Genomic DNA, 26,134 nt, shown 5'->3' with positions numbered 1-26,134 from the left:
AGCTTTTGCTCTACCTCTTTATAAACTCACCAGAGCCAATCCTTCATACCAAAGTTCACGTTTTATTGACCAGACAGTGTTTTGTCTTTGCGGTTAACTTCTGCAAGGGTACAGTGCTGTAGAAACTGTTAAAGAACAGTATTGATGTTACTGTAGTATTTTACCAGAATAGTTATTTAAAGTATACAGTTACTTACTTACATTTTCATGTCTGTGGTATCAGCCTGTTCCACTACTCTGCACCTGTACTGTCTCTGCCTTGTGTCCCTTCCTCTTCCAGCCCTGTCCCTCTCTCCGGAGCTGTGGTGGTGCCACATTGCCGTAACCCCACTACTGTTTGCATTAGTCACCACCATAGGATCCACTTCCCCAGAGACAGATCCTGGTCCCTGTGCATAAAAAATCAGCAAGATAAGGAGAAAGAAAGGCCCCTGCCATCACCAAAGACAACTTGAAAGTCTTCCGAGCCCCATCCAAAAGGCTCAATAATCCTATAGTTCCATATGGTAAGACACTTTTTCTGGTATTGATGTGAACATTTTAAAATGGCATCAGCCATTAATTACGATTGCAACTGTTAATTCTGGGTTTCTGTTTCAAATCTTCCCCAGTTCAATCAGAACCAAAAGTTAATGCCCGTTGGCTAATTTCCAGTGCATGCCTCCACAGAACAACTGTTGCCTTTAACTGGTGGAGAGATCAAGGCTTGAACTGACAAAAGACATCTGTATCTTGGAAAACAAATTAATGTTTATGTTTTAATTTATAAGTTCCTGGCTCTTTTATGGTTCCTGTTTTTCAAGTAATGTCTCTTTGGATCCCTAGCTGATGGAGAGTCAAAATGGAAAAGGCCCATGAGAGAAGTATCACAATACAACATCTGGTCTGCATTGGAAAAAGCTGAGAAAGATATTCAACATCTCTGAGACCGAGAGGCAGCTATGAGGCACTTTGAAAGTCAGGCTATGAAAAATCATGCAGGTTGTGGCCACCTGGGCTAATCTAATGTTGTTTTGGGAAGAGCTACTCTGCTTCCTAGAATCTGAATTTTAATCTCATTTCAGCACGGATATGTGAGAGCTGGGAGTGGTACGAAGGGTCTGTTTGCTTCTCATAATGTTAATCTAAATCCCAGCATTGTCCTAATTATATTGTGTTCTTTTGCCAGTCTCCCAATCTTCTCTTGAGCATGTGAGCTGAAGAGTTGAAAGGCTTTCCCAGGGCTTTTGGCATAGCTTTATAGGAAAAAGGATGGAAAGGACTTTGTGTATTTTTGGAAGAATATTTTGCATCCTGCTTTAAACTATTCCAGAAGGTAAAAGGACATTAGCTAGACTGCGTATTGGCTCATGTACTGGTATGTCACTAACGGCAAGGAGTTTTGCTTTGCCTAATTTTTCCTGTTTTCTGCAGTCACAGACTATGAGAAATGCAAAGAAATCATGGACCAACCCTGGCATTAAGGGTACCACTGGATTCAGAGGGAACAAACTCCTTCCACCGCATAAAACTTTGGTCCTTTAAGTCGTCATAGCTCATGCAGAACAGAAACAATTTGACATGTATAACAAGAAACACCGCAAATTGTTTGCCAAACAAACTCATATACTGCAGATGGAAGAGCTGATGAGAATTGTTTATAGTTGAGGAACTAAATGTAGATTTTTCAAGAACAGCGTTGCTCTCTTCCTTGCCAAGACAAACAAATCTGGTAGAACATCTCATTTCTTTAGGCTGTCTGAGGACCCACTGGAAAGTCTATGGACCTTTCTCCACAGCAAATTTGTGTGTTGTCAATAGGTAAGTGTGTTGTCCACAGTTGCACTGTGGCAGCTGTAGAGGAAATGGAAGTTTCTCAGCAATACATGAGGGAGAACTGGATTTTTGGCTCCTGAAACAGTATGGAGTGCTTTTGGAAACTGTGGAAGTTTATGAGCTGGATGTTACTGCTACAAAAGGTTATCTTTGAGTTAAACATAATGGTAATTAATCTGCTGTCTTTAGATCTCAACACTAACAACGTGATGAAATTGAGAATTCATATTATTTAGAATTGCAGTTTTCCAAGATGCCTTCATTCCTATGAAGACACCCAGATTTGCACTGTTCGAGGTTTTCAGTGTTAACCTTTAGAAATACACTGTGTGCAGATGTTTTTACAAGGCAGTATATAGTAATCCCAAACAACTATTTTTAATGGGCCGGTTATTCAGGAAAAGCATGTAACAAGAGCATAAATACAATCCCTGATACTGACATAAAACATGTATTAGCAGAATGATATCGTTTGTACTACCCTGGTATATAGTAGGCCCTGGAAATAAAAAACTAATCATGTCCTTAAAATTCTGTTATATCTGTAAACATATATATTTTAAAAGAGTGCCAGCAGCTTTCTGGGCTGCATTAGGAAAAGCATTGCCAGCAGGTCACGGGAGGTGATTATCCCCCTTTACTCAGCACTGGTGAGACCACAGTGGGAGTACTGTGCCCAGTTCTGGGCTCCCCACGACTAGAAGGACATGGACATGCTGGAGCGAGTGCAGGGAAGGGGCATGAAGATGATTTAAGAAACTGGAGATCTGTCATATGGTTGCCCAAAGAGGTTGTGGAGTTGGCATCCTTGAAGATACTCAAAACCCAACCAGGCAAGGTCCTGGGCAGCCTGCTCTGGGTGATTCTGCATTGAGCTGGGGATTGGGCTGGACAATCTCCGGAGGTGCTTCCTACCTCAGTGGTGCTGTGAATATTTGAAGCAGTTCGCTTCTGTCTTGTCAGCGTTTTAGCTGGCACTTGACTGTGTAAGAATCCTAAAGAAAGCAAAGGCTGTGACCCTAGAAATACATCCAGATGGCTGAGGCCCGGAAAAGGCATAATGGGAGCTGCTAAGTATTTTGAATATCTCATCAGAGTGATATTTGACTTAAAAATACAAATACAGAAGTGACTTGGGTCTTACTATCAATGACATTGGATACCCATAATGATCTCTCACTTCAGCTGGACTGCAGATGGTAACAGCCTCTCTCTATCTGAACACCTATTTTAGTTTAATCTTGCTCTGGAAGATCTTACCATATACTTTACTCTAGAAACGAAGATTTGATGCTTTATGATGCAGAATTCATTTGTTGGTTTGTTAAACGCTTCCTTTCCTTACTAGTACTGATATTAACAAATCGCAAAGTATTTTGACATATTACTTTAGCAATAGGCACATACTATGTCTCAAGGAGTTGAGAATATCATAATTTGAGCAAGGTAAAATCAAAATATATAATTACATTGCATATTCTATGGTACTTTATACAATTAGCTTGTAACTATTCTTTTAGCACCTTCAGAATAAGAACAAAGCTGAAATTAAAAAATGGCTTGCATTTCTTAATAGACACAAGATATATATGGAAAAGTAAAGATAATGTATTTTTAGATCAGCTGAATAGTGATAGGAAGATTTACCTGTGGTTTTCCATCGTGAAAATGCTGAGGAACTAACTTGCAGTGTTGAGAATTCCTGGATCATCTTCCTTTAGAAAACTCTTTGTCTTTCATATTGTCTCTTAAGAAAGAGGGAAAGCACTCTGGAAAACAAGAAATTCAGGAACATTACACAGGGATTATAAGGCATTTGATTTGATTTTTTTTTTGCACTTCAGCAAATGAAACAGTAACAATAAGTTAATAAGTTTATTATCAATATACGGAGTCATGTTGCATCTTATAGACTAAGACATGAATGTATAAATAACACCCATGCTAATTATCAGAAGACATCATATTTTGCTATGGATGAACCCATCCTGAAGCCACAAAATTAAGTCTTCAGACATAAATAACATATGAAAGTCAAATAAACTTAGTCATAAGTTCCCATCTTCTGCCACCACTTTCTCCTGACTTACTGCTTTTACAGCATATCTCCTCTGATTGTAATAGCCTTTGCGTGGGATGGGTTTTTTGGTGGGGAGAGTATTATTTTAAATTGACACCTCTAGCAGCAGTTCCTACTTCTACTGTTTTCCTTTTGTAAATTTATAGCCTATTATATCTGTCCAAGCCTGGCATGGCTCCAAGTCACCCATTTCTCAGTAGTACAGGAAATTAAATCTAATGTCTAATAAGCATAGAGGCTTATGCAACCTTTGTTCACTGAAAAAAGTATTAAATGACTTAATAATATTACCTTGTCTTTTGATAGCTAGAGAGTTGTGCACTTTGTTTTTCTGTAGACCAAATAGGTTCTGCATTTGGACTAGAGGAGGCTGGGTTTATCCATCCCTTCCTGCAAACTTTCTGAATGTCACCTCAATATTCTTCTCTTGTTGAAGGACCCCCTGAAACTTTCATGTCTAGGGTTTCGTGCCCATCTCCACTTCTCCCTGTGGTAGGAACCCCCTTTGTTCCCCAGTGCAAGGGCTGTGTACCCCGTAGTCTTACCCCGAGGGTGCTGGCTGCTTTGTCACTCATTCTCTCCCTCCCAGGATTTTCTCCAGCCTGACCAGATTTCTTCCTGTTCCACCCATTTTTTGTTAATACCCGCTGCGGTTCTGTGTCAGTGGGTACGGCATTTAAAAATGCAGAAATCTGACTTTAAGCCATACAGATTAGCACCATAATTTCAGCGGCTTGTCTCCTGAATGTATCAGTTTAATAAGTGGATTTATACTGAATAATTTTAAACTGTTATAGCCCTGAAACTGTTTCTGTCTAGCTTCTGTAATACCTAAAGTGACATAAGGTCACCGATGCTGTGGAAATTGGTTTTGCAGTTGATATGCTAATTCAGCAAGAAATCAGTTCTTGCAGAAACCCAAAGAAAATGATTTTAATATAGTGCCATGCTACTTCATTGACATTCAGGAAAGAGATAATTAAAACATTCAAGGAAGTTCCAAGTCTCTGGAGAAAATACCATTATGGAAATATAAGGTTATTTTTACCACACAACTTATTAGCTTCTTTTCTGAAAGCAAATCAACTGAATGTGATGGACACAACATTTTCACCTGCTCAAGAAGATAGGAAGTAAGATATTTTTATAAACTGAGTTCAATATAAGAATAGACTTGGCACAGTCTCTTCTGTGTCACTCACCCCAGGTTTACAGTAACCGCTGCTGCAATTTTCTGGATGAAAACTTCCATCCAAATACATCCAGGGCCATTAGTAAGGCTGCACTAGTGCAACTGATTGCAATGGGGAACAGAATTACATTGATGGTGCCTAAGGAGAAGGAGAATCTCTGCACTCAGTATGAATAAGGGGTAGCAAATGCCTTGTTTTTTCAGCAACAAATAATTAAGTTAATTTGATACAGTCACTTATACTAGAGAATTACTGAGCACAAAAAGTAAAATAACTGTAATATTTACCATGTGAAGATACTAAAGGAAAACAATTTTACCAGCATAAACTGCTTCATCTTTTTGAGACGGAGAAGAAGAAACAAAATTTTGTTTATTGAAAAATAAACAAAATCAAATTGAGTTTCTAAGAAACAATTCTAAAAAGATCTATATTGTAAAAATCGTATTGTCATTGTAATGTTTTAAAAGATATTTTAATTTTATGAGGTAGTAAAGGAAAAAAATGACATTTTACTCTATGTTCTTTCATAAAACAGGTACAATACTGCTATTCCCAAAGGAAAGACACCAGTTCCAACAAGAGTAGTGTCTGTTCTAGAATGAAGTGTAAATGGTTCAGAATATCTACATAAACAAGAAAGTTAAAAAGCTTAACGTGAAAATAACGTTATTGTATGTAATAGCATCCACTGTGTTCAGACTATTCTGTTTCAGATGACCCAGGAATGCAAGCAGGTATGACATCATATCATTTTACGTCATTAATGGAAGTGCTTCCTTTAAAAAGTACTTTGTTATTTTCTGCTCAAACTTTCTTTCATTAATTCCAAAGTTCTTTTGGCCCAACCATCTCTGTGTATGTTTAGCTATGTTAGCTAAAGATGGTTTTCCACTGTTTTCTAATATAGACTTTATACCGAACAATATATTTAATTACATTACATGACATTTTAGTAAACTAACTTTCTAAAAATCTATATTGATGTATATTCTGATCTTTTCTGATAATCTGTTTCAGGGTGACATTATTATGGAATAGACTACCTCGAAGGTTGCTGTTAGCTATTTTAACTCCATTTAACTCCAGTCCACTCCAGTCTTCATTTTTCAGCTGGTAACTTTTCTGACAATGAACATTATTTTAAAAAGTGGTTATTTAACAAAGAGTAAATTTGACTCTGAATTTCGTTGTCGTCTAGGTTTCTTTCTCGGTGCAATACCTGTAAATCGGATTATTTTCAGCTAACGTAATCTTCAGAGGCCGTGCCAACGCCTTAGCTGTACTCCTTGTTCCTCTTCTTCCGAGACTATGCAGCAGTGGGTGGCAGCAATGATTATTTACCTCCTTTAGTAAAGATACATAACTGTAAGGATAGAGAAGGATGTAGGTTGTGGAATCCATGTGAGTAACGTGTCACCAAAACCCAGTAAGCCACAGCTCCTGGGTAAGATCTGCAAACTCCATTTGGAGATGAGTTTGCTTCCCTGGCTGGCAGTGCTCAGTACATGATTTTAGCTGGTCTGAGATTTTCTGTGCTTGGTTTCTTCCCAGAGTGGTTTGGTTTTCTCAAATGCTAGACCACTTCTTCTAAGAGTTACCTTAGATGTCAAGCAAGCATCCCTGTAAAAGTTTGTTAACTACCTGTATTTATTAATTTCATTCAATTCAGTGAACTCTGATGTTTGCTGTAATACTCCATTTCAGTTAGAAACAGCACAAGGGCAGTGGGCAGTTGTTGAGCAGCCTCTGAGGCTGTCAGCCAAAAACTTGATTTACTGGTTATTGCTATCACTATAATGATTAATTGGGAAGAGTTTGTGAATGCACAAAAATCCAGAAGAAGTGAGAAGAAAGAAACCTGTGCAAACTTCATTTAAAAAGAGATACTGTCTAACAAAGCAAAAAATATAATCAACTGAGACAGCTACTTAAAAGAAGTTTTCTCAGCTGCAGGCTGCAGAGTTTCCGTATCTTGTTTTAATAGTTACGTATTTGTCAAAGAGTTAAACTAGAAATGGAAATGCTCTGGTGGGTGAACTTCCATATACTACTAAGGAGAGTTTGGGGAGGGACTGTGGTATGGTCAGTATTAGTTGAAGGGCCTGCCGTGTTTGGGCTGCAGAGGTCCATGTTTGAAGAAGAGACATGAAATGAGGGGTCTGTGCCCCGATACTATGCCAAAGACACAGAAGCTGTTCATCCCCAGCAGGGTTTATGCATGTGAGATCCTCCCCCAGGCAGAGTTCAGCACAGTCTGTTGACAATCCAAGAGAGGAGAAACTTGGTCCGAGTCTTCGTCTTCTCCTCCACCTTCACTTTATGCTAGCATAAATAACAAGTTGTATGCAGTTACTTTTTGAAGAGATAAAAATAGAAAATGCAATTCAATGTTTAATAATATGCTTCCCAAGCTTACTCAGATAGGCACACGCAGGGTGGATATATGCTGCACACAACTTGGAGATCTCCTTCTGTTTAAAATTCTGGCTCCTCTGTGCTTTACTTATTTGCCCGTATAGCAGATAGAGTACTCATAACCATAACACTCTGTTATCTCCACTGTGAAAGGTTGTTCTGGGAATCTAATGGCCAACAGAGTGGAATTTAAATTTATTTTTTGTTTTGTTTTGTTTTGTTTTTCAGCAAGCATTTAAAAGATCCACCGGTTAATTTCTTGTCAGAGACTATTTTTCTTGTGGCATGGCTTGGCTTGGACACTAATCTCACTGTTGAGTTTACATTTATGGAGTAGGACCTAAGGTTTTCTCCATGTGTTCGGTATTATGGTTCTGATTTTGCAAGTCATGTTGCTTGGGATACTTGCACAAGTCATATCTGTTTGCACAGCAACAACAGAACTGGGGTTCAGATGCTGCTAGTTAATCAATCAAGAAGGAACAAAAATAGTTTTGAAGGCTACCACTCTTCTTGGCTGATGCTCAGAAGAGTTGGTTAAAACTGCAAAGACAACGGAGTACACTGATGACAATATTTATTACACATTTTATTTCTTAAGTGGATTTTTAGGAATCAGTTTTTTAATTTAGTTATTTTACTCTACTATAGCAAATCATGTGTGAATATAGTTGTTGTTTTTCGAAAATGCCTGCTCTGGTTTAGTTGCTTTTGTTGCCACTGGTCAACTTTTCATTCCATGTAGTAATGTCCACAAGGTGGTGCCACAGCTAAAAAGTTAGCAATAAATAAGACAAATATAGTTGGATAATTCTACCTGCTTTTTATGACTACAGTATCTGCATCATTAAAGAATTAATAATTATTTTATAAGCATAATATCATCTGCATTTCTAATGATATCACAGGTTTGCAAGGTTTTTTTAAATCACTCATGTAAACAGAGCTGTGTCTATCTGCCGTCTGAGTGGGAGCGACACCCACACACCTGTGACAGTCCAAAATCGTGTACAAAAATGAAGAGACAGCTCAGGGTTAAGTAGACAGGCTGATGAAGAATGAAGAACTGGATCTGTAGAGACTAAGACCAGCAGAGCTGTGTATGTCCTAGCAGGGTTACCACTGCAAACACCGTGCCCCATGGATGTGTCCTCTCATGAAGAGCACAAGGAGAGGTATGTCTAGACCGCTTCAGCACTACTGCAAGAGTCAGCCTGGATTCGGACAAGCAGAATAGTTCATCCTCAGCTTCAGCTACATCAGTTTCCATGCAGTCACCCTAGTGTGGCCATGGCACATCGTAACCTAATTTTCAGAGTTTTTTCTACAGCCAGGGATAGCCAGGCTCCTCACTACCCTGTCATATGATAATGTACAGTTGACTATTAATTCCAAAGGGGTATGAAGTGCTTACAGAGGGACCTGGTATGAGAGCAGCTGGATTAGTATATACAGGTAAAATTTAGTAGTAGCCTTTTTTCTTCAATCATGGTTAAAAAGATAGCCATCCCAAACTGTGTTTAGTACAGGTGATCAAGTTTCTGAGCATCTTTCTACACAAGATCAGACTAGAGAAAGTAAAAGGCAGTAACAGGGAATGTAAAATGAGTACCTGAATTAACCACCCAGTACAGAAAAGACAATAAAACTTGCAGGAAAAAGTTCTTTGTGTGGATCTGAATGGCTACAGTGTTTTATAGCAGACTTGCATGTCTCAGAAGAGCTGAAGGGCAGAGGGGCTTGGTCATTCCTCTCAGCATGTGTGTGTTCATTTCTTCAGCTACTTTTGGCCACGTGGCCATGGTTGCTTCTTGCCACCCTGCCCTGCTCCCCTCAATGACCTCTGCAATGCAGGTATGCATGTTAACACAATAAATATTCTCTATGAGCTTCTGCAATGGATAGATTAAGTTTGAGTCATTTATTCATCACATTATTTTGTACCGAAAGCAGCAAGAAAAAGGGATAATTTAAAATACCGTTCAAGCAAGCACTGCATTGATTGTCACTTCCTGCTAGAATCTCTTTGGTATGGTAGACCTGTATCAGAAGGAGAAAAATAACAGGTTTTGCGTAATATATTTCCCCTACATTGCTACATTATTATTTTAAAACATACTAAAATTCTGGTGGCTTGTAAGAGAGTCAGTGGAAATTACATATACCCATGAAAGATGGTCTGTCCCCCAGCTATAAAGCAGAATGTGAGTTAGAGGCTTATTGAGTCCAATTCTAAAACTTGTCAAATAACACAACTGCCACCTCTTCTTTTTTTTTTAAAGGATCATGTTTCTAAATTATATTTTAAAGTGGTTTACAGTATTTTAAAACTTTGTATTGGTTTTTAACATCTGTTTGGAAAAGTCAGAGAACTAGCTAAAAGTACAAAGTCACTGAACAGGTCAACTACATTTAATTTCTGAGTCAGTTAGTCCAAACTAACTAACTGGACTAACTGAAGTTTGGACTAACTGAATCACGACAGTGACAGTCAGAGTATTCGTGTAAGATTGTTCTGAGGGTATGGCTGCATTGTGTGTTGCAATTAAAATTACATATTTCTGTCTTCGTTTGCACTTTGCTTTTTCTCTGACTTCATAAAATTACTTTCAAAAATGTATATTTTTCAGATATTTTACATAGAGAAGAAATGATGCTTTATTCTAAAGGGAATGGCAGAGTGTCTGAGGTCATACATTTAAGTCTCCACTATATGTAAAACCCAGGTATGCGTTATTTTAGTAATTTAACAACCAAATTGAAATCCTGAACATTTGCCCTTGCAATGTTTGCAATGATTTTGTGCTCTTGTTGGAAACCCCGTAAGTATTTTTAAAACATCAAAACTATTTTTCCTCTAAGTCTGGTTTTCTGGTTTCCCATTTAGGCAATCATGAACAAAACATGCTTTAGCTCTATGTCTGTCCCTAAATCTATATTTAGATCCCATTAAATTTTAGAAAGAGGTAACTTCCAGTATTCTAGGTTAGGAGTCAGTCTGAGCATGGCTCAGAAATCATCCTGCAGATGCACAGCATTAACCGGAAATAATTTAGAATGGCAGTGGTATCCTGCAGGATGTGTGCAACTCGTTCGGCTATGTGTTGATTTACACAGGACTACATTGTAGATTATACATTCTGGTAATTGTGGTATTGTTATTGCTAGGCTATATCTAAGCACAGGAAATACATATAAGCACATCTGAAGCGATAACATCCACTCCTGTTTAAAAAGCAATATTTTATTCTAGTTGAAAAACTCATATATAATACGGCATTTGCAAGAGAAAATAGACAATTGCCTGAGTAGTACTTAGAAAGACTTTTAGGAAAAAAGCTGATTCATTATGGGAGGCCCATAACCAGCATTTACAAATAAATCCACATAAACTTTTATTCTTAATCACCTTTTAAATGTTTTTTTCAGTGTGGACTCTAATCCAAGATCAGGAAGGAGACAGTACATTTCCATCTGAAAACACAAGAAAGATCAAAATAAATTCTCAGCGTGTCACCAAAACCACAGTACTAGGTTTCTATCAGGAGAATGAGTAATACCATTCTAGCTATGTAGAATGCTGTGAGTAGGTAATAATTCCATCTAACTGATAGGGCAGACTATATGTTCTACAAGAATATTATCCCATTTAAAATCTTGCCCTATTTCTTCAGCTCAGAGAAGGCCCACCCACCATACCCATTTACCTGAACTCCCTCTATGCCTGCTTGTCTAATATTAGGATTCAGGAACAGGCCTGTTCTCCATCTAACGCCCCCAGCCCCCTCTTGCAATCCAGGAACAGATTGGTTCCAACCTTGACGTGAAGAGAGGCCTCCGTTCCTGCTGCTGCTCCCGGGATGTGGGATTTGGGTTCATCCTCAGCTCTGCAGCTGGAGATAGCTTACGTTGAAGCCCCTCTTAGAGCCTCTCTCACCATTTCTCTTTAACAGTGTAGGCTTCAGACCTATCTATGCACTTGGGAAAATTACTGATCAAGTCAGGGGTCTCCCAAGTTCCCTCCTGGAAGGGGGTATGGATCTGTCCAGAAGAGGGAGGGACCATCTATCAGATTTTGTATGCCAACCTCTTCTACACAGGCAAGACTAACTAGTTAACATATTATGCATACTATGTCTATTTCTTTGTTTCACCAGGGAAAATGTATTAAAATTGGTATAAAGTTTCGCTCTTGTTCCTCTCAACAATAGAAAATTACCAGGGAAGAGAAAACAAGACAAAGATTTAACTTTATGGAATAATTAGAGGAGAGCATATGATCTTCTCTTAAAAGGCCTTCCAGCTAAATGGTTTTTTTTTTAATATTATGAAACATTCTTGCCTGTATTAATGCGTAAGAAAAGTAACAGTAGAACTGTGAAACAAGTTAATAAATCAAAAAAGTATAAAACCCTGGGCCATAGCTATATCTATATCCATATTGCAGCATGATGTCAATTGTATTGCAGGGTAAAATCAGAGTTGGTGCTATTTGATACTTTTCCTGTTCATAATCCTGGAGCTTGTAATACTGTTGCAGATCAGTAATACCATGCTATACTGTGTAAATCGATTTGTTGAGATGATAGTTATGAGAGCGGTTCTAAACAGACACTGCAACATACGGTAAAGGATTGACCTACTAACGGATCTAATGGTGATGTGATAAACACATACACAAAATAGCCCAAAGCCTAATGATTTCACAATTTCATGAAAAGCTTTTTATTGTTTTCTATCCATATTATTTAGCATTAAGAATACATTTGTCTTTATGAATTTATAAATGCTACTGCTCTGAAATTTTTGTGCTGACAGTCAAACCAACACTGCACACTGAACTTTAGTTTTGTCAGATCTCATATTAGCAAAATTTTGAAATAATAAGGCGGCTGATGCCTCTAGGTTAATATTAATATGCCTTTGCTTTTGAGGTGGGGCTCATTATAATATTCTTTTGGAAGTGTCAGCTGCTTAGCTAAGCTTTGATTTACAAGGTAATATGAAGATATGTTTAATTTTAAATATGATCACCAATATTTTCCTGAATAGGAATCTCTGTCCCTAGTTTAAACTTGTAATATCCTGTTTAACAAAGGAGCAGCTTCAGTAGTACTTACAGTACTTAATGTTATGCAAGTTCTCAAAGTTTGTTGCTGGGATCAGGGCTTTAAAAGCAAAGGTCAGGTAAAGATCCCTTCTTGGAACACAGTAGGATATGAGCCCCTGTGTTTATTTTTTCTTCATAAGTCTACTTATTAAATAGACCAATAATGACTTTACCTTTAATATAATTAAATATATTTGTATTTGTGTGAGTCACAGGAAAGGAACAAATACATGTATTCCGTTGAACAGCACACCTAACACGGCTGCAGCGTGTGTGAATCTTTCTGCGGTACACTCAGATGTTGGCTTTCATTAAGCAGTAAGAGATGTTGCCTGCAAAAATATCTCACGACTGCAAAAAGAGATTCTAATGTCTGTCTATTTCACATGGGAAATATATTTCATCACTCTTTTACATGACATCAAAATCATTGTGTCATTAATCATGACTATGGAGGATCAATTACAATGGAAATTAAAATACCGGACTCTGCATGCCACACGATTTGCAATGAGCTCGAGGTATCCAGAGGAAATTCTGTAAGTTACTTTAGTCTCTTCATTTTGCCTTGTTCAAATCCGTCTGATTTTGTTTGGGTTTATAAGAGGAGCTTGTCACTGAATTTCTAGTGGAAATGCATATGTTTCAACTGAAGTGCTCTAACGAGTCCTCGTCATTAAAATCCTGTGAGTTCTGTCACTTGCAAGGAACCGTGCGGAGCCCTGGAGCTCTTGCGACTGTTGGATAACTCAGAAGCTTCCTCATCTTGCTTGAGCAGTATGACATAACTCTAAACCACCTGAGAGATCTTTAGGGCTTAAATATTTGGTTTAAATAGCTAAAAGATAAGAGTTCCTTAAGCATTAGACGACAGAGTTTAAAGATCAGATTGAGCCGTGCCTCTTGCATTTACTTCTGTAATAAAGCTGTCAGGATGCTGACCAGCTAGCCTGCCAGATGCGCTCTTCCCTATTTTGGGTAAGTAATCACTTGGGCCTGGGATCTACTGTACAAGTTATGTCTGAACCCATTTGCAGTTAGGTGACACAATAAAGTGGTCAGCATAAACTGAGAAAACTTTGTCTAGCACTTTGTCAGCATGCCAGAAGAAATTCCTTGGGATTCAGAGTCTAAGGTTTAATTTCAATTAATTGACAGGATGCTGAATATTATTTATTTCACACTAGGGCTCATTTTAATCCAAAACACTGTCAGCAGCATCAATGCGGGCAAAATGATATTTCTTCCTATGTAGAAGCCCATGTAGATATAATGCAGTTTGCTCTCCCATCTCTGAATTTGGTCTGCAAGGACAACAGGAACGGAGACTGCAGCTGGCATGGGGTTCCCTTGCACTCGATAGTGTGTCAGCAGCCTGGTCTAATTAGGCAAGTCTATTTTTCCACAAAATAAAATTATTATAGACAACAATATGATGAACTGAAAACTTCTCAAAGTTGTTGAATTATATCTAGTTTCAAAAAGGAGCTGTATCGAGCAGATACTCAGCGAGGCAACGAAGCCCAGTGGGCAGAGTGCTGGACGGGGATTGAGAAATCTGGGTTCTTTTCCAAACTCTCCTGATTTTTAAATGACCTTGAGCTGCCACTTCTCTGTGCTTCAGTTTCACTGTCTGTATGAAGAGGATAATAATCCTCCATAATGATTTTAGATTTACTGAAGAAAGGATCTGTATCGACACTAGGCATTTCTTGCAGTAGCCTGAGCTAGATGCAGCTGTGGTTAACGATGGCCAGGATTTGGTCAATACCTCGGGTATTCCAGAAAATCTGGGAAACTTTGGTTGTTAGACTCCTTGCTTTCTATTGTCTCTCAAAACATATTTCCATGCAAAAGGTCTTTCTTATCTTTCAAACCATTACAAAATATCTCCAGAACATTTCATATTATTTAGTTGCCACATTAATACTCACAGTTCTTACTAACATTACTGGGAATTGTGATTGCCAAGTGCCTCTCAAGATCGTACAAATTATAACTTAACATAGATAATGTATTTTTGACCAAAAAAAGTGTTTTGCAATGTTATACTTAACATATCTGGAGAAAATTTGTGTCAGTTAGTTTATGTTATAAGATATTTCAATTGGACTTTTAGCTTGAGTTTAAAACACTCTGATTGAAACTCAAAAAAAAAATTTTTTTTAATTATATTTTGATTTTACACTTTTTATTGATATACAACTACAGGCTCTGTGCACAAAGAGAACAGTCTACTTTCAAAACTGCTGCATGCTTTGACCTCAAGGGCATAGAAACTGTTGACTCATTGTTTTTACTGCATATAATATTAGTCCTTTGTCACATCCAGGGAATGACATCATCTTCTTCATTGTTAGCAGCAGGTTTGAATAATAGCAAAAGTGCAGCATTAGTTGTCTGCTGTCTTTGCTCTTAATAAATGCATGGATATCTGGTATCATGATTCAGATTAGGATTTTTGAGTAACATTTAGAACAAGTTTGTGCGCAGTCCGCGCAAGGAGGTTTCCTCCTGCCCACCGTCTGCAGGGCAGGCAAGCTGGCAGGGAGCACCGGGCCTGCGGAGTGAATGTCGCTGATGGCACTGGCTTCTCAGAAGCGATAAGGGGAGACAGGAAAGGAAGAGCCTAGGCACAGAATGAAACAGATCTTTTCTTCAAGGTCAGTTTAGTAAAAGGAATCCCTGAACTTCTGGGAATCTTATTCCTCTGGAATCTAAAATTGTGAAAGGTAGTTATCTGAAAATAAGTCATCTCTAAGACATGCTAACAAAATGGGAACCGATTATCTTCAAAATACACCGGGATAAGTATTTTATCCATTCCAATTTTGTATTCATGTCTATTAGTCTTCTACTCCCTGTAACTAAAATCTCTATATCCTATTCTCAAAGAGTAATTCCCTATTAGAAGCATTTGCTTATGCCTGCCTTCTTCATGGAAGAAGGATACATCGTTATACGTAGTATCAGGCTAGTGGAAGTCTTCTTTGGGGTGATACACCACCTTCTATAGGATTCTGCGGAATTCTTTCATGGCAAGGGAAATTTTAAGTGTTGCTTCCTGAACAATAAATATTCCCAGTGAAACAGAGTTTACTCAGGGAGAGATTCCTTGAGAGTCTGATAAAATGCCAAATCCTAATCTGTCTCCGTTACCCACTGCCTTTAAGTCTTCCCAGAAAAATGTGATGTATTTAACTATAAAATTATACCTTTGTGGTCCCAAAAAGATTTTATGCCGAATATAAGTTCCTGTGTTGACAGACTGAATGAAACTGGACTTTGAAAAGCTGAAATCCATACAGCTGTGAGAGAACCACCGAGGCAGCAGGCTGGGAAAGTTGGAGGCAATGGGTTAAGGATCCAGGATTGCTTAATCACGGAGGCCCACATACTGAAAGTGGACTCAGACAAGGGGTACACACATGGAAATACTTCCTAGAATGCCAGAGCTTCCTAGAATGCCAGAGCTAAAAAAAAAAAAAAAAAAAAAAAAAAAAAAAAAAAAAAAAAAAAAAAAAAAAAAAAAAAAAAAAAAAAAAAAAAAAAAAAAAAAAAAAAAAAAAAAAAAAAAAAAAAAAAAAAAAAAAAAAAAAAAAAAAAAAAAAAAAAAAAAAACAAACCCCGCTGTAAAAGATTAAATTCAGACCCACTGACTTGGAAGTAACAGGGACCTAATATATTGGCCTTTTTGCAACAGACTTATCTGTACTCGTGCAGGTAGAGACAGCTACCTTGCAAGTAGATGGCTCAGGTTTAAGCAAGTGCATCTACCCCAATTGCTATCCCAAACTTGTATTCCAAACTTTGGACTTATCTGTTGTGAAAAGTACAAACTGTTTATTCTTCTTTATGCTTTTTTCTTTATGTTTCATATGCTCTTGCAATATGAAGCCTGACTTCTTTTCTCAGTCTTCTGTTCCAGTCCACAGTTCCTCTTCAGTCAACATTTCCAAAAGATCTCAAGCAGCATGAATTTTGGTGAGGCTAAATCACTTGATTTTCCCTGACCCTGTTTAGAAGAGGCGTGACTTGGACAAAAGCAATAATGCCAGCCATTTCCCTTCATCCCTTTAAAATTACTGGCCACCTCTAAAGAACTTGGTCTTTCTTTTCTGTCACTTTCTGACAACTCGTCTGAGTTAAACAGGTTGCTGTGGCCAAATTAAATGCTTGGGAAATAGACCATACAATTAATTTGCAATAGTAAGTTGTCTCAGCATCATTTCTCTTCCTCTCAAGGGGAATGCTGGCTCAAGCAAAAGAAAAGGTTAATGTAATAAAAATATTCTAAAGACATCCTGTTAATTGTCCCAAGCTCGGATGGTATTGTCTATTCTTCTGTTGTATGTAGCCAGCAAACAGTGTAAAATTCAGACTTTATTCCCACCACAAAAGCATAGTATATATAAGTGCTACAGGATAATCTCTGCCTTTCTGAAAAGTGGATGAACATGTGGTGTGGCAGAGCTTTGCTTTGGTTTGCATAGGTGATGTCAAATTTGCCCCATTTATGAGTATAATAATAGGACTTGTTAATTTAGACACGTCAGCAACTTTAATGAAGAGAATAAAGGTTTGTGAACAAAAGGAAAATTGCAAGCAAAATAACAGCAAATTTTGGAAAAAGAAGGAGATACTTTGAATATGCAAATAATGGTTCCCATGTTTGTTTAGGAACAGAGAAGACTTAAGGTTTTAAATTCAGCCAAAACAGAAGCTTTCATTTACAACTACATTTGAAATGTTGACCTTGAATATCAAACTCAGCGACAGCAAATCTCATTTTAAAAGTAAGAGAATGTATCCAATAAAACTCAGAAATACTCACAAATGACTGAGTGAAGGTTAGCTTACAGAAAAGTTAGATGTAACAAGAGTCTATAATTCTCTATTTGCTCTAAAATGTCCTTTCCTCAAAATGCACCAAGTCTTATTTAAGGAATTTTTCCTTATATGAAAATAGTCATAAAATATGGAAGAAAATACAGAATGTTATTTGCTTCCGTTCATGTAAACTAATCAGGCTGAATGATGAGAGAGTCTTCCTGTAATTCGGAGCACTACTGAATACTATGCATGAAACAGTGTCCCTCCCCTCGTAAACAACTCGAGCTTTGCATATGTATCAGTGTAGAAAAGTAAGTATTGACTTATTCACAAATTACTTTTTAGGCACTGGATTCCCAGAAATATAGTTGTATATCAGCATCTAGAAGCAAATGAATTTGTTGGTAATTTAATTTAAATTTGTTTCATTTTATGTCCTTAAAGACACCTCGATCTTAAAAAAAATATGTTCGTCATTTGGAAAAGCAGAAATTTTATCTCAACTCTGATGCTCACTTCCTTATTTCTTCTTCCAATATAGATTTTTGACATGGATTCAGTATGCCCTATTTAATTTTCTTTCAGACTGCCAATTAAGATGTTTCCTAATACTTTATCAAAAAAACAGGTTCTCTACAAGAGACTAACTTGTTCTCCTGCTTTTATTATTTATGTCTCTTTCAAAAACGAAATACTTTGAATGGGGTACCTTTTTTTCATGTCCAATATGGATTTTTTAATTCTGTCATTCTGCAGGACAGTAAGGAGAAAAAATAAATCAGATGTTTTATCAGATTTGTATCATTTATCATGTGCCTTGATCAGATTTTTCTGTGTTCTCAAAGAGAACAGTGTGGAGCAAGTCAAGTTCCTGCATTTTTAGCTTTGAAAATACTTTAAAGACCCAACACTAGGAGTGGAGTTGTACACATCTTAAAAAAAGACTCATATTGCTCTACCATGGTCATATCTGACCATTTAGGATCTCCTGGTATTTAATCTCCATTACACGAATTGGGAAAACCTTATCAGTAGGAGCCAAAATACAGGCAGAATTTCACCCACCATAATATCTTCCTATCACTGTCTGTCACTGACATGAGTGGGTGATGAAAACTATCTGTAACTGTGCTTCTGGGTTCATCTTGATACATGGCAACCTAGAAAATACTGACACTGTGGTTAGTTAGGTATTAACCATGGTGGGAGAGATGTGTGAGCCTTCACATTAGGGAATTTCACTGTCTTTGAAGTATAAATTGAAATTAGTAACGTTAGTGATGAGTTCATGGTGGCCATGGAAGTCTAAAGGTTGTGGTACAGCTTGTGTCTTTCCATAGACAAGTTAGAAAAGGTAAACAAGCTTTTGGGCAGAGAAGAAAGTGACGTTGCCCTCCTTGTATGATACCCTTGCTATAGGCAAAGGATGTTGCAGATTTGTTCTGAACATTAAGTAATCCAAGAAAACACTAGGACTGTGAAAATCCACAAGTTAGGCTTTAACTCTTTTCCATCTCCTTTATTACCTTCTCAAATTATACTGCAAAGATCCAGAGGCTGGACCTCTGGGAAAGCTCCTCAATCTCTGGGGAAATGTCTGAGGAAGATGTTCTTCAAAATAATTTACCATTTAGTTTCCTCAGTATGGTAGAAGCTAGGTATCCTAGCTGGCTCCTCTCAGTCCCCCACAGATGCCTCTCATTTATAAAAGGCACGTAATAACAAGTAAACCTTTTTGAAATGTTTGAAAGACTTCTCAGTGCTCCAGGATAGCTAGTATTCTCATTATTTAAGATATGTACCCAAACTGATTTCTCTCTTTTGGTGCCTCCAGTGCAAAATTATTACATCGTCAGAAATAAATCAAGTCTAACTTGTGGGCAAAAAAACCTGGATTCCATCGTGTGTTTCATATCGTACCATTATGAAAATGGTATATTAAATTCAAATACTTCAATTGTACCATTAGATGGTGTCATTATGTGGCTTGCTAATTGATAGGTTATTCAAATGAACATTATAATTTTAGACTTCTTAGAAGCACCCATATGAAGAATTTCCAAACTACAGAGAAGTGAACTGGGTGTTAGGAAGGAAAAACATTGACTGAGAATATTTCCTAATGCATGTCGCTGAAAAATCGTTACATAACTGCTGTATGCATTCCAGGACTTGGTGCAGGCTATTTTTAATACCTGGTATGAAAGAACTTCCTGCTACTTTTTCTCTTTGAAGGCTGCTTTCTGGTTCATTAGATCATGTTGTCAGGCCAATTTTTCTGCTATCCTTAAACCTCATTTTTCTTGCTAAAAAAAAGGTGAAATTGTATCAAATGGAAGAAGGTGCTGAGCATAACATATCATTAAGAGTAAGGTACGTTATGTAAATGTTGCAATGGTCCCAGAGCTAAGCATTGCCAACTTAGGCTTAATATTAAACCTGAAAAGAAATCTGGACATGTTAAACACATGCGCTTTTATAAAAGCAAAAAAACTTTTATGCCAAGCAACAGCACCTAGCATGAATTTTCAAATGTGTGTTTATTAAGCAACAGCACCTAGCATGAATTTTCAAATTTGTGTTTATTTAGCCAGATATTTTAAAATTAAATTAGAGAAGTTTTAATTTTGTACTATTCTCCATACAGTGTTATCACAGGTCACCATTTTGACCGTAATTTATATAATCACGATCATTAACATAATGCAACCAAACATATTCAAACATAGGCTATGCAAGATATTTCAGAAGATTTTAACTGCACAGAAAGTTTTCAGCATTAGTGTAATTTTGCTGTTAAAATCCTGGGCAAACAGAGACTGATAGAAATGAAATGGCCAGAGGGACCACCATTTTCACCTCGTCTGACTTCCTGCAAAACAAAGGCCACAGGACTTCCTGAATTATTTTCTTTTCAAGCTAGAACATATCTTTTAGGCAAACGTGCAGTCAAATGACAGCCAATCCATTAGTTCTGCTAAAGGAATTTAAAAGTAAAAATTTTATAGTTAAAAAAATAATGAATGCACTTGCAAATTAACAGGCAGTTCTTTGTGTATTAGAAAGGACTTTTGTGACTCTCTTACTTTCCTCCATCGCAGAGAAATGGAATGACAATTTTAAAGGCAAAATAGCATTCAGTGGTAATTGCTGCAACCGTTGCCGTGAACCTACTCTTGAAATCTCTAGCAGGGAGGCAGCGGAGCGTTTAAGTCAGATGACTGAAACAGGTAATACCCTCAGCTGTCCAACCTGCCGCTCTGATATACATCACCGTTGCCAGAAAAGGGAGGTTTCAACGTGTAGAGCAGCTCCTGAACTGCCTTAGGTTTCAGTTTGGTGTATGAAGGCAAATTGTCAACTATGGGAGATGTGGAGCACCTTTAGGGGCCATTAGGTTATTCTTTCCCTGGGGGTTGTAATGGTAAGCTGCACCAACGAGAGCGTGGGGATGAGGGTACCTGCTTTACTCCGCAGGTTTAATCCATCAGCACATGCGGAGCAGAGCCAGAGTACTTAAGAACCCCAGAGCTAACAAAATATTTGGACTTCCCTTACTGTTGCTTTGATGTTCTCCCACCAGAAGCAGTTCCTTTCCTCCCCTTCCCTCTGCTGTCTCCGTAACGTTTCATCTCCACAGAATACTTTTTGGTCATTTATTTCTGCACTTCGGTAGATCTTTCAAGTTGGTTTTGTTGCCAAATAAACTGCTCCAGCCCTCAGTCCCAGTGCTCCCAGTCTCAATCCCAGCACACGCCTCCCTCTCCCTCTTCACGTCAGAGCACTCTGGATCATAACCTTTATTTTCAAAGGAAACGTCTTCACCCAAAAATGTGAAATCTGAATTCTGCTTATTTCATCAAAGTTGTTATTAAAAAAATCATTACAGGTCACTTAAAAATCTTCCACATTTAGGCCAAAGTCATGGAACAGCTCTGCTTAATCTTGTCCAGTGCTTCATAATAATACCTTGTTTTCAGTTGCTTGTAACTGTTTGGGCTGGTATTTTCCAAGCCAAGCATCCACCCCAGGTTTAATTTTTGGCAGTTTCCAGCTAAACCACTGTAGTCATTTTCAAGAACAAGGTTAAAAAAATATTTTGCCCATATTAGAAAATAATAATCCTGTTGCCTCATTCAGAAGTGTCGGTATCCCTATTTCCCTACAGAAGGAATTTGAAATGGAACAGCATCACTGGTCTAGTTTCATCCATGTACCTTTTGAGCAGCAACTTGGAATTTGGCAGCACAATTGCTGTGGTTTCACAGATGTGCATCCAAATGTAACAAAGTTATAAGACTCCATAAAATCTCAGTTTGCACGTGATCGGTTAAGAATTGTTAGCTTTTGGCAGCTAAATTTTCCGAAGATCAGCCTGTGCTGACGGAGCCCGTTCTGCGTTCAGTGGCTCTATGGCATGCAGGCACCACGTGCAGCTTTTTCGCAGAGCAACCAAGTACGCTCTTTGCCTGAGGCAGTGGGGACCAAGCAGCATTTCTCTGCAATTTCTCCTCCTGCGTTCCTAAGAGATTACTGTCTGTGAGATCTGGGTACCCCTCCTATGTGCATCATCTCCCTTCTGTTGCTGCTGAGGCAGTGAGAAAAGGAGGATGGGTCACAAAGATGAAAGAGTTTGGGAGGAGGCCTGTAACCGGCAGAGCATGGGAGGGAGCAGAAAGCGAGGGGCAGAAGGAGGAGGTGAAGGCGGTAGATGCCAGGGAGACAACTATTACTGACCAGTGCTAGGACTTCTCCTAGGACAACTAGGACATCATGGACAGAAATCAGTTGTGGAAGCAGTTCTTCATGACTAGGAAAAAAAAGTAAGATTATACGTATATACATAATGAGATTCTGCTAGGCAATGAATGGAGGGAATGGAGGGATGGATAAACAAAGTGTGGAAGAGCAAGAGCTGGGAGTTACCTGAAAACAGCACAGAGGAGAAAGAGAAGGCAGGAGCCAGGGAGAAGGAAGATTCATTAAGAGCATCAAGGGAGAGAAGGAGTGTGAATGCAGACTGAACTCTAAGAATAGGCTGATTTTTTGAGTCAGGCATCAATGCAAATTGTAATTTATCTCTAATGGCATACGAATATGAATCAGGTATGGCTAGCATCTATAGCCACACTCTTTTTCTTGTTAGAGAGCTTCTTTATCGCATATTCTGGATCTCTTGAGCCAGAGCTCCAGAGTTAAGGTGACCACATGTCACTATCTGTTTACTTTTCAGGCTTCCTCTGACTTTATTAACAAACATTTGAAGTGCCTGAAGTGCAATATGCTGCTTTTTTAACCACAGTAAAAAATATTTCTGCAAAATACATTTTAAAATATTTTAAGTAATTTTAAAATTATAGGTAGGGCTGCCAGCAATGCCTCTCACTGGCAGAGCAAAGCAAGGCCCTGCACTTAGCTCGATGGTCTTTCACTGGGGGTGTTTGTCATCTAAGAGGGCTTGCACCATCACCACAGTCATTAGGCACGCTTCATCACAGGGATGAGCAGCACTGCCTTTGCAATTTTTTCTCCCACCAGCTAGGAACAACAACACCTGGAGACACAGGAAGAGAGAGGTGGAGAGGGCTGGGTGCGCTGGGTGGCCTCTGCATGCCCACGGGCAGAGCAGAAATGGAAGTCACTCCAGCAGGAGCCAGGGAGTGCAGCAGCTGGAGGTGGAGAGGGAGGTGTCCTGCCCTGTGGTACTGCTAGAGCTGCAAAGACACCAGAGTTACACTCTCCCAGTGATAAAGTAGGGGGAAATGATGATATTTGCCTCTAACATGATGATTCAGCTTGCAAGCTGGAATTTCTTTAACATAAATGGCAAACGCTTCCCCACAAGCAGCATGTTTGGTCTGTCATGTTCTCTGTCAGCTAGAAGGCAAGCTTTGCAGAGCTGAGCTGCTTTACTTTCCTTTTGAGAATGAAAGTAGCACTGCTGTCAGAAGATTAAGTTGTTGGTATGTATCAGGTGATAGGAAAACTACTCTGAAACTGCAAATGGTCTGACAAACATTTATTTTTATATACTTGGGAGTTGCAAGTGTTGATTTGCTGTCTATTTTTCTGTTTGTGATACTGATAGCTTAAAAACACAAATGACACTCCTAATAACAACTCCTAGGGGTAAGGCTGCTGTTACTACTCAGTTCCTCCTAAAGATTAAACAGAGCTAAGAGTTGATACATTGACCTATTGCTTCTTGAAGCAGATCTCTGTTCAAATTCTGACCTACGTCCCAGCTAAAAATGCGTTCAATCTTTTCTTAATTTGTAATAGATACTTGTGTACATTACAAAACCATCTCGCAATTTGGCAAATTAAGTTGTCTGTGGTTAGCTCTGGAATTGCAGAGATATTGCAGTGCACTGCAGCATTGCATAACGAGCTTCCCCAGACTTTGCCTTACTCGAGTGAGTAACAGTAATCCTTATCTCTAGCGAACATCAGACCCATCCCATTTTTGAGAAAAGAATTAGTATCAAATATACGATGGGCATGTTATGCCTTGTGGCTGCAATGTTTTTTCAATTAACTTCTCTGAATATACCACAATGAAAAGTGTCAGCTTTTTGCCTCAGAGGCCTATAATTAGATTAAATGAATATAATTAATTATCTACTACCTTCTTTACACAAAACAATATGTTTCTATAAATTAAAATGCTCGTACAGGAAGGAAATTGTTGCATACAATATATGCATACAGCGCTGGATTGGAAATACTGTGAATGTATCAGTGTAGCACAGCTTTTTGTCTGCAGCCCTTATTTTACAGGAGGTAAAACAAATTACTTCTGAAAAATCCACACACATCACACTATTTAGAGCATATATGTTGGTGCAAGGAGGTGATATTATTAAAAGTTACAGTGCTCATGAAACAAATATACTTTTCTCTTTAACAGATGTTCTCTATAAAATTCCCTTAGAGAGATTAAATACAGCTTTGTTTGTGTACCTACAGTCACACCCTTAAGGAGTATGGTATGTCCAGATATAAAGTTGCTTTTTCTGCCAGAGGGTACTTGTCCTTTCAGAAAATTTTAAAAAATCTGTTCTGTAGGAAGTATTTACAATTAACAGCTCGGTTTCCAGGCCTGCTGGTATTCTAGCTAGTGTGGACTGAAAATCTTCTCTGCCTGTTCTCCAGTGTTACTAAATATAAGCAAAAGTTCGTGACCGATCAATACGCTCCCATCCTCACATGCCTGATTTAGAAGTGCAGATATTCAAATGGTAGTACACCACCTCGGTGGTAACATATCTGAAGCAGCAAGCACTCTTTTTGATTTGACAAAGTGTATCCAAACGTCCCTATTTCCATCAGAATAGATGTTAATAACTTAAGGCCTAAACATGTGATCCTCCCTCCCCAGAAAATTACAATTAACTTTAGCAGATGCCCTTATTCCGGCCTGCAGTATACTCTGCATATAAATGCAGTGCGTACCCAGGATTGGTCTTGTGTTTCATTGGGGTCAAACCCTGAAAAGCTTTTGAATACTCAGTGTTCCTACAGGACATTGCATTTTATTGTGGCTTGTGCTGTGTGAGTATCCTTTCCTTTAAATGTTCATTAGCTCCGTGTATAAAAGTGTTCATTAAAATATCACTGTGTTGACAATAATCTTAATAGTGAGGAGTGAAGAGGGCTGTGTTGCCATATAAATGCTGCCCCGTTTCCTGCTCTCAGGGTGTAACAGGAGAAGAGAAAGACCATCTTGATAGGCACTATCTGCTGAAGGAAAACTTTCACCAGGAGCTGTGAATTGACTTTAACCTTTTAGTGGCCGCACTGTGAAGTAAAATGTTTCATGCTTCCTACACAGGATGAAGCTTTTTTATTTCAAATACTGATAAATACCAGTGGCCCTCCTAATTACTTCTACAAATATCAGAAAGCAGTTACAGAGGAACAAAGAAATGCAACTGGAAACATGGTTCAGTGGTCTTGTACTTCCCTGAAAAGCTGATTATACTTTTGGCTGATTCAGTTTCTTTCAGAGGGAATTTACCCTTTTTGGCAGTTTGAGTTTCAGCAGTGCTGATTGGACTAACGGCAGAAAATGCATCTTGGGCTGGGGAAATTAACTCAGGGTCCTGCGTGTATCAAACCGAATTTTGCCAGCGAGCTCTAGATTTTGTCTTTTAGCCCCTCGGTGTCCCTTGTTTTGTAGGATTCAGAAGCCATTTTAACACTTGTTTAAAAATAGAGACATTTCATTTATGCTTTTGCAGGTGCCTTGCCCAATTCCCTGCTTTCCCTGTATGACTTATCTTTTAGGATAAGCACTAATGAAAGGTCAAGGTTATTCTAAAGTATCCAACATACGAGAGTTCTCTTCCTCGTAGTTCCTTAAGATCAACTTTGCACAATTGTAACTGATACCGTGCTGAAAGGTAATTCAAACGTTCTGGGAAAAAGTACAAAATGACAAGCAGTAACCTTTAGCACTGTAAAACGTCCCTGGTGATTTGTACTTAGTGCTTCTTCAAAATGCAAGGAGCCATCTTACCACTCAGTGCCATGGCAGAAGTTAATTTTTTTCGAGTGGTGCTCTGTAAATCAGGTCTGCAGAGCAAGACTGGGCACATCTGGCTATCAGAAATGGGCCATGCAGTTTCCATCCGAAGATAATCTCCTTGCCTCTGTGACACTGAAACCAAGAAGCGTGGATTC

The 26,134-nt window shown here is 38.4% G+C and overlaps 1 long non-coding RNA gene across 1 annotated transcript; it reads right to left on the bottom strand.

The window, feature by feature from the left end:
• Positions 1–44: 44 nt before the first annotated feature.
• Positions 45–10,983, bottom strand: LOC103905618. Its single transcript, XR_657963.1, has 6 exons — positions 10,916–10,983; positions 9,486–9,546; positions 6,311–6,454; positions 3,463–3,584; positions 202–389; positions 45–125 (listed from the first exon to the last, which is right to left on the bottom strand). It is a non-coding gene; the product is annotated as an uncharacterized LOC103905618 (long non-coding RNA).
• Between the last annotated feature and the right edge of the window lie 15,151 nt (positions 10,984–26,134).

Source organism: Aptenodytes forsteri, unplaced genomic scaffold (genome assembly GCF_000699145.1).
Source record: "Aptenodytes forsteri isolate BGI_AS27 unplaced genomic scaffold, ASM69914v1 Scaffold119, whole genome shotgun sequence".
Classification (NCBI taxonomy): domain Eukaryota; kingdom Metazoa; phylum Chordata; class Aves; order Sphenisciformes; family Spheniscidae; genus Aptenodytes; species Aptenodytes forsteri.
This window is presented reverse-complemented; position numbering and strand designations above follow the sequence as displayed.